General features: G+C 40.9%; 1 long non-coding RNA gene across 1 annotated transcript; it reads left to right on the forward strand.

The window, feature by feature from the left end:
* The first annotated feature begins 5584 nt into the window (after positions 1 to 5584).
* On the forward strand, positions 5585 to 7365 carry LOC125378359. Its single transcript, XR_007220223.1, has 3 exons — positions 5585 to 5623; positions 6310 to 6411; positions 7234 to 7365. It is a non-coding gene; the product is annotated as an uncharacterized LOC125378359 (long non-coding RNA).
* The last annotated feature ends 1524 nt before the right edge of the window (positions 7366 to 8889 follow it).

Raw genomic sequence — 8889 nt, forward strand, 5'->3', positions numbered from 1 at the left:
ATACCATCAAAGCTACATGTTGTTGTATACAAGTCTAGGTAGGGTGTATGCCATTAGAGCTACATGTTGTTATATACAAGTCTAGGTAGGGTGTATACCATCGAGGCTACATGTTGTTGTATACAAGTCTAGGTAGGGTGTATATCAGGGCTACAAATTGTTGTATACAAGTCTAGGTAGGGTGTATGCCATCAAAGCTACATGTTGTTGTATACAAGTCTAGGTAGGCTGTATGCCATCAGGACTACATGTTGTTGTATACAAGTCTAGGTAGGGCGTATACCATAAGGGCTACATGTTGTTGTATACAAGTCTAGGTAGGGTGTATACCATCAGGCAATATGTTGTTGTATACAAGTCTAGGTAGGGTGTATATCAGTGCTACATGTTGTTGCATACAAGTTTAGGTAGGTTGTATGCGATCAGTGCTACATGTGGTTGTATACAAGTCTAGGTAGGGTGTATGCCATCAGGACTACATGTTGTTGTATACAAGTCTAGGTAAGGTGTATGCCATCAGGACTACATGTTTATGTATAGAAGTCTAGGTAGGGTGTATACCAATAGTCCTACATGTTGTTATATACAAGTCTAGGTAGGGTGTATGCCATCAGAGCTACATGTTGTTGTATACAGGTCTAGGTAGGGTGTATGCCACCAAGCTACAAGTTGTTAAATACAAGTCTAGGTAGGGTGGTAGCAGGGCGATATGTTGTTGTATACAAGTCTAGGTAGGATGTATACCATCATCGCTCCATGTTGTTGTATAGAAATCTAGGTAGAGCGTATACCATCAGAGCTACATGTTGTTGTATACAGGTCTAGGTAGGGTGTATGCCATCAGTGCTACATGTTGTTGTATACAAGTCTAGGTAGGGTGTATATCAGGGCTACATGTTGTTGTATACAAGTCTAGGTAGGGTGTATGCCATCAGTGCTACATGTTGGTGTATACAAGTCTAGGTAGGGTGTATATCAGGGCTATATGTTGTTGTATACAAGTCTAGGTAGGGTGTATACCATCATCGCTACATGTTGTTGTATAGAAATCTAGGTAGGGCGTATACCACCAGAGCTACATGTTGTTATATACAAGTCTAGGTAGGGTGTATGCCATCATCGCTACATGTTGTTGTATAGAAATCTAGGTAGGGTGTATGCCATCAGTGCTACATGTTGTTGTATACAAGTCTAGGTAGGGTGTTTACCATCAGTGCTACATGTTGTTGTATACAAGTCTAGGTAGGGTGTATGCCATCAGAGCTACATGTTGTTATATACAAGTCTAGGTAGGGTGTATACCATCAGGGCTACATGTTGTTGTATACACGTCTAGGTAAGGTGTATATCAGGGCTACATGTTGTTGTATACAAGTTTAGGTAAGGTGTATGCCATCAGTGCTACATGTTGTTGTATACAAGTCCAGGTATGGTGTATGCTATCAGGACTACATGTTGTTGTATACAAGTTTAGGTAGGGTGTATACCATCAGGGCTACATGTTGTTGTATACAAGTCTAGGTAGGGTGTATGTCAGGGCTACATGTTGTTGTATACAAGTTTAGGTAGGGTGTATGCGATCAGTGCTACATGTTGTATACAAGTCTAGGTAGGGTGTATGCCATCAGGACTACATGTTGGTGTATACAAGTTTAGGTAGGGTGTATGCCATCAGGACTACATTTTGATGTATAGAAGTCTAGGTAGGGTGTATACCAATAGTGCTACATGTTGTTATATACAAGTCTAGGTAGGGTGTATGCCATCAGAGCTACATGATGTTGTATACAAGTCTAGTTAGGGTGTATGCCATCAGGACTACATGTTGTTGTATACAAGTCTAGGCAGGGTGTATACCATCGGAGCTACATGTTGTTGTATACAAGTCTAGTTAGGGTGTATACCATCAGTGCTACATGTTGTTGCATACAAGTCTAGGTAGGGTGTATGCCATCAGGACTACATGGTGTTGTATACAAGTCTAGGTAGGGTGTATACCATCAGGGCTACATGTTGTTGTATACAAGTCTAGGTAAGGTGTATGCCATCAGAGAAACATTTTGTTGCATACAAGTCTAGGTAGGGTGTATACCATCAGTGCTACATGTAGTTGTATACAAGTCTAGGTAGGGTGTATATCAGTTCTACATGATGTTGTATACCAGTTTAGGTAGGGTGTATATCAGTGCTACATGTTGGTGTATACAAGTCTAGGTAGGGTGTATATCAGGCTATATGTTGTTGTATACAAGTCTAGGTAGGGTGTATACCATCATCGCTACATGTTGTTGTATAGAAATCTAGGTAGGGCGTATACCACCAGAGCTACATGTTGTTATATACAAGTCTAGGTAGGGTGTATGCCATCATCGCTACATGTTGTTGTATACAAGTCTAGTTAGGGTGTATGCCATCAGGACTACATGTTGTTGTATACAAGTCTAGGCAGGGTGTATACCATCGGAGCTACATGTTGTTGTATACAAGTCTAGGTAGGGTGTATACCATCAGTGCTACATGTTGTTGTATACAAGTCTAGGTAGGGTGTATACCATCAGGGCTACATGTTGTTGTATACAAGTCTAGGTAAGGTGTATGCCATCAGAGCTACATGTTGTTGTATACAGGTCTAGGTAGGGTGTATGCCATCAGTGCTACATGTTGTTGTATACAAGTCTAGGTAGGGTGTATATCAGGGCTACATGTTGTTGTATACAAGTCTAGGTAGGGTGTATGCCATCAGTGCTACATGTTGGTGTATACAAGTCTAGGTAGGGTGTATATCAGGGCTATATGTTGTTGTATACAAGTCTAGGTAGGGTGTATACCATCATCGCTACATGTTGTTGTATAGAAATCTAGGTAGGGCGTATACCACCAGAGCTACATGTTGTTATATACAAGTCTAGGTAGGGTGTATGCCATCATCGCTACATGTTGTTGTATAGAAATCTAGGTAGGGTGTATGCCATCAGTGCTACATGTTGTTGTATACAAGTCTAGGCAGGGTGTTTACCATCAGTGCTACATGTTGTTGTATACAAGTCTAGGTAGGGTGTATGCCATCAGAGCTACATGTTGTTATATACAAGTCTAGGTAGGGTGTATACCATCAGGGCTACATGTTGTTGTATACACGTCTAGGTAAGGTGTATATCAGGGCTACATGTTGTTGTATACAAGTTTAGGTAAGGTGTATGCCATCAGTGCTACATGTTGTTGTATACAAGTCCAGGTATGGTGTATGCTATCAGGACTACATGTTGTTGTATACAAGTTTAGGTAGGGTGTATACCATCAGGGCTACATGTTGTTGTATACAAGTCTAGGTAGGGTGTATGTCAGGGCTACATGTTGTTGTATACAAGTTTAGGTAGGGTGTATGCGATCAGTGCTACATGTTGTTGTATACAAGTCTAGGTAGGGTGTATGCCATCAGGACTACATGTTGGTGTATACAAGTTTAGGTAGGGTGTATGCCATCAGGACTACATTTTGATGTATAGAAGTCTAGGTAGGGTGTATACCAATAGTGCTACATGTTGTTATATACAAGTCTAGGTAGGGTGTATGCCATCAGAGCTACATGATGTTGTATACAAGTCTAGTTAGGGTGTATGCCATCAGGACTACATGTTGTTGTATACAAGTCTAGGCAGGGTGTATACCATCGGAGCTACATGTTGTTGTATACAAGTCTAGGTAGGGTGTATACCATCAGTGCTACATGTTGTTGCATACAAGTCTAGGTAGGGTGTATGCCATCAGGACTACATGGTGTTGTATACAAGTCTAGGTAGGGTGTATACCATCAGGGCTACATGTTGTTGTATACAAGTCTAGGTAAGGTGTATGCCATCAGAGAAACATTTTGTTGCATACAAGTCTAGGTAGGGTGTATACCATCAGTGCTACATGTAGTTGTATACAAGTCTAGGTAGGGTGTATATCAGTTCTACATGATGTTGTATACCAGTTTAGGTAGGGTGTATATCAGTGCTACATGTTGTTGTATATAAGTCTAGGTAGGGTGTACACCATCAGGGCTACACGTTGTTGTATACAAGTCTAGGTAGGGTGTATAACATCAGGGCTACATGTTGTTGTAGACAAGTCTAGGTAGGGTGTATACCATCAGTGCTACATGTAGTTGTATGCAAGTCTAGGTAGGCTGTATGCCATCAGGACTACATGTTGTTGTATACAAGTCTAGGCAGGGTGTACACCATCAGGGCTTCATGTTGTTGTATATAAGTCTAGGTAGGGTGTACACCATCAGAGCTACATGATGTTGTATACAAGTCTAGGTAGGGTGTATACCATCAGAGCTACATGTTGTTGCATATAAGTCTAGGTAGGGGGTATACCATCAGTGCTACATGATGTTGTATATATACACGTGGTCTCCGCACCGTGTATCTCATCAAGGTAATTCATCGTTATGCGTATCTAGGTCATCAAGGTAACATGTTATTGTCTTTGTCGACTCGGGTTGTGGAATGCAAGTCCTTTGGTCTTGAGACAATTCATATAAAACAAAATCGAACACATTATCGATCATAATACACTTAATGTCTATGTTGGCGGCCATTTATGAACAAACATCGCCCTGGTCAAGAACAAAAGTACTTTTAGTTCTATACGTATTTTTTAACGAAAAGCTATCAAATCACTCGTATATAAATACAATATTTTATTTTTTATCAAAGTTTTGTCCATGTCACCGTTGCAGGAGAACATATTCGTGAGCCTTCTGAACCTTCTGCGCAGGATCGGACCCTGCTTGTGCCTGACGTTTTTCGTCATTTTTGTTTTGTCTGTAAATTAAATGATAAACCAATGTTCAATCAACACCAAGTCGGATTTAACTGTCTTTGTAGTTAAGTTTTCAACATTGAATAATGTACCATAATGTACGTCAAGTAAGAGGAATCATTGCACACCAACAGTGAGATGTAAAATTTAAGACCAACATGGCTTTTGTTAATATCGAAGAATCACCGTGTTGACAATGAACGTTTATAGAAAATGAGAAGATATACATACATTGAGGAAAATATACTCGTTATAGTTATGCGCTGGGGTTTAATTTGGTTTCCAGTGTGTAGAAATGTGTCCCGAGGTGTTCCAAGAGCATGGCGTGTTTCACGAGTAGCCCGTGCTCGACATGTCCATCTACAGATTCCATTGTTTTAAGGGTTGCGATTTGACAAGAGGATAGCCCATGTATTCTCTCTCAGTTGATTGATACTGAATACCCATAAGGCCGCGGGCACGGGCTTGTTGGCTTAATTGGTGTAAATGGGCCAGTGTATAACACGGATACTTCCCAGGATTCATCACGGTTGTAGTTCATCCTATCGTTCTCTTCGCTACATTTACTCGCTTTCCATCATGTTGAACGTTCTTCGCACTTTTGTACAGCCTTTAGCCCAGGCGCCTCCGTCTCGACAGGCCACTCCACAAGAAACTCCTCAGATCCAACAGGACACTACTCCGGCATCCTCAAGGGTAACATCATCATCGTCGACAACGCCTTTTGCCATCCCAATGGTGACCACGCCCTTCGTCACACCATCTGAGAGTAGGCTGGGGCACGACATCGGGGGCGACTCCAGTGGATGTAAGTAAACACATTAACCTCATAGAGTTCATCCTCTTCAAGCAACGTCTCGATACCCGTTCTACATGTACTTGACATGCCTACTGCGTATGTCATTGATGCAATCGTTTATCTCTGAATCTATTTATTTTTGTTACGCTTCTGAGTGAGCGGATTCCAGCAATATCACGGCGGGGAAGGATCTAACCTAAGTCGTTTTGCGTGTCAGGCGAACACTTTACTCGTTACGCTACCCCAGCGTTCCAAAGTCTGTGATTCAGTTTTCTTGTACCATCAATGGTATGGTGTATGACATAAGGGCTACTGGGCAATATTGTGTTACGGTCATCGTGTGTTATCCTATATATTCATTTGGTTTAACTCTTTGTTTTTGTAGCAATATATGCATGACCATGTCCTATCCAGTTATTGTTTAACTTGCTTGTAAAATGTACAAACATATACACCAAAACGTCGCGTTGAAAGTGAAATGGAAGTTTGATTTACTGTCATAGCACGGGGTTTTCTACAGTTCTGGTCATGAACACAACTATGACAGCTGTATCAAAAACATCACCATGGAATAAACCGTCCCTTGATTGTTTCATTGTTAGCCACCATCACGCATGGTTGTCACTCTCCTTTCCCCGGCAGTATGTGTAAGTTCATTGTTTGGGCAATATTTGACATTTGTTTATGTTTGACAGGTTTCTGAATCCGCGGAATTGTTGAAACTCCGAGAGGAAAGCCGGAAATTACAAGAGGATATCAGGGAACTAAAAGAAGAAAACCGGCGTCTGAAAGGAAATGTAAGTCAACCACAATGAATATGTTTAGGTTTAACGCCGCCTTCATCAGTCCTTTATGTTTGTGATTGCGTGGCACCACGATGTTGGAGGTGGGCCCAAAGTGTCACAGGCCGTAGAGGTGTATCCTGTCTGCACCAGGATGTAACGGCGTCTTAAACTGCAAGACTATTACTGTAACTGTCAGATGTTCAAATGTATCCGTTCTCGGAACTTCAACACAGGACATTGATGAGATAACAAGATCGAATAGATCTATATTTAAAACGACTGATTTGTATATGCATAAAAAATTCCAATATAATACTACTCAAAAGAAGTAAAAGAACATCCGACTCATATGTCCACAGATAATCTGTCATGCCATGACTATGGTGTTCTTTCACTTCTTATACTACTCAAAAGAAGTTAAGGATCACCCGATTCTTTCATAATGGTAAAGTAAATCTGTCATGACATGAGAGATTAACTATAGTAATATGAAAGAATCAGGTGATCCTTAACTTCTTTTGAGTAGTATATGTAGTCAGGAGATGATCGTTGGAGAAAGTCGAAAGTGAGACGTTAGATGGGGTGACGTGGCATGCACGTTAATTTCAGTCATTTGTTTTATATTCAGTTCATTACTACCTAGGCGTTGTGTTGTCTTCTGGGGCTATAGGTATGGATGTGTGTGGGAAAGGGGATATGCTGTTTTATAATATGGTAAAGATCAATCTCCATGACAATAAAACATGTCCCATGGGTTCATAACAGCTGTGATTGCCGTCAATCTGATCCCTTGTGCATATATAACGCAATATAACACGCATTCCATTTGTTTAGGTTGTCGCTGATGACATCGACGATGGCATCGTTATCCGCCTCGGCATCGCCATCCGCCTCAGCAACGTCTTCCGCAGCGGCATCCGCATCCACACCCACACCCACACCCACACCCACACCCACAACCGCATCTGGATCAACATCGGCAACAGCATGAACCACGGTTACATTGGCGACCGAAACGGTGCAGTCAGTAAGTATGCTTTTCAACTACTTAAACATAACTGGCAGCCATTAAAGATTCACTCATGTTGAAACTAAATCTCGCCATAAACCTGAATTGTTTGCTTTTAGCTCAAGTCAATGTTGTAAGGCTTCTTGACATATCATAATACTTTTTCTAAAATCGTTCCCGTTGTGAGTAATCTGCTACTTCATGCTGCCCGTTTGTCACTGGTCCGGATGACAGGCAGCCGTGATAGAGCTGGAATATTGCTGTCTGCGGCGTTAAACAACATTCACCTGCTCACACAAGAACATTTATATATATGAATATATATAATAATGTAATAATAATAAATAAGATAAGAAAGTTGCATTTAGATTTTAAAATAGATAAAAAAAATTGTCATTGCCAGAGAAAGTTGAATACAATATAATAATTTAAAGGTCAAGATAACTTCTTATAAATATTTAAGGGGAAAACGGATCTGACAGGTTTCACTTGAAACTGAAAAATGTTTTTTTATTGCATAACTTGCCACACACTATTCCTTATCACAACTATTAAGTAATCTTATGTCATTAGCAGCTATTAATACAACATATAATTATACGCAGTCATGAAATGTTGTTCATTTATATTTTCAATGACTTTTCTCACTCAGAACCATACACCGGACGAGGCCAGGCAAAGAACAGAACGGAGAAACCAACGCCAGGTCAGGCGGAAAAGGCAACGACAACAACGCCAACAGCAACGAGGGCAACAAACAGTCATACGAGGAGTTGCTATGTCTTCTGGACGAAGCACAGAGGACTTCCGTGAGTTTCATATAGTCTTTTCTTGTTTTCTAAACAAATAATATACCGAATTTGATTAAAACCCAGTACCCATTTATTGTGGGTCGTTGCTATCGTTGTAAGCCACAAGTAACATAGTCGACCTGAAGGTGTAAGTTGCACTCCCAATACATCATGCTTTAAGTGCGGTGTAAAGGATATGAAATGGTACACAATGCATGTGTGTTTATTCTTACAATTGAATGCTTTGAATAGCGTGTTAGCAGGACACGTGTTAATCTGCAGTCGTTTCACGTAGAATTGTCGAAGTATTAACTAGACAGATGCTATTTTTTTCTAAAATTAGTATTAATAAGTAACTGTAACAGCTGTTATTTTATGAATGTTAACGAAACACTTTTCTGCTCACTCCAGGTGTCGTCACAAAGTAACAAGATGATTTCATCAGACAGGCGTTAGACAGTTGACAGTCATCCCCAGTCCTGTAGAGCTTAAGGAATAATCTACAGTCGCCGTTCTGTTGCCAGACATCCTTAGTCGTTCTACTCTGTTGCCAGATATCCTCATTAGCCCTACTCTGCTGCCAGCCACCCAACCAGCCTCGGTTACCCTACTGTTACCCACAACAGCCTCAGTCGTTCTATTCTGTTGCTATGCAGCCTCAGTTGCCCTACTGTTGCCAACCAGCCCGAG

Source organism: Haliotis rufescens, unplaced genomic scaffold, assembly GCF_023055435.1.
Source record: "Haliotis rufescens isolate VD_foot unplaced genomic scaffold, xgHalRufe1.0.p SCAF_12, whole genome shotgun sequence".
Classification (NCBI taxonomy): domain Eukaryota; kingdom Metazoa; phylum Mollusca; class Gastropoda; order Lepetellida; family Haliotidae; genus Haliotis; species Haliotis rufescens.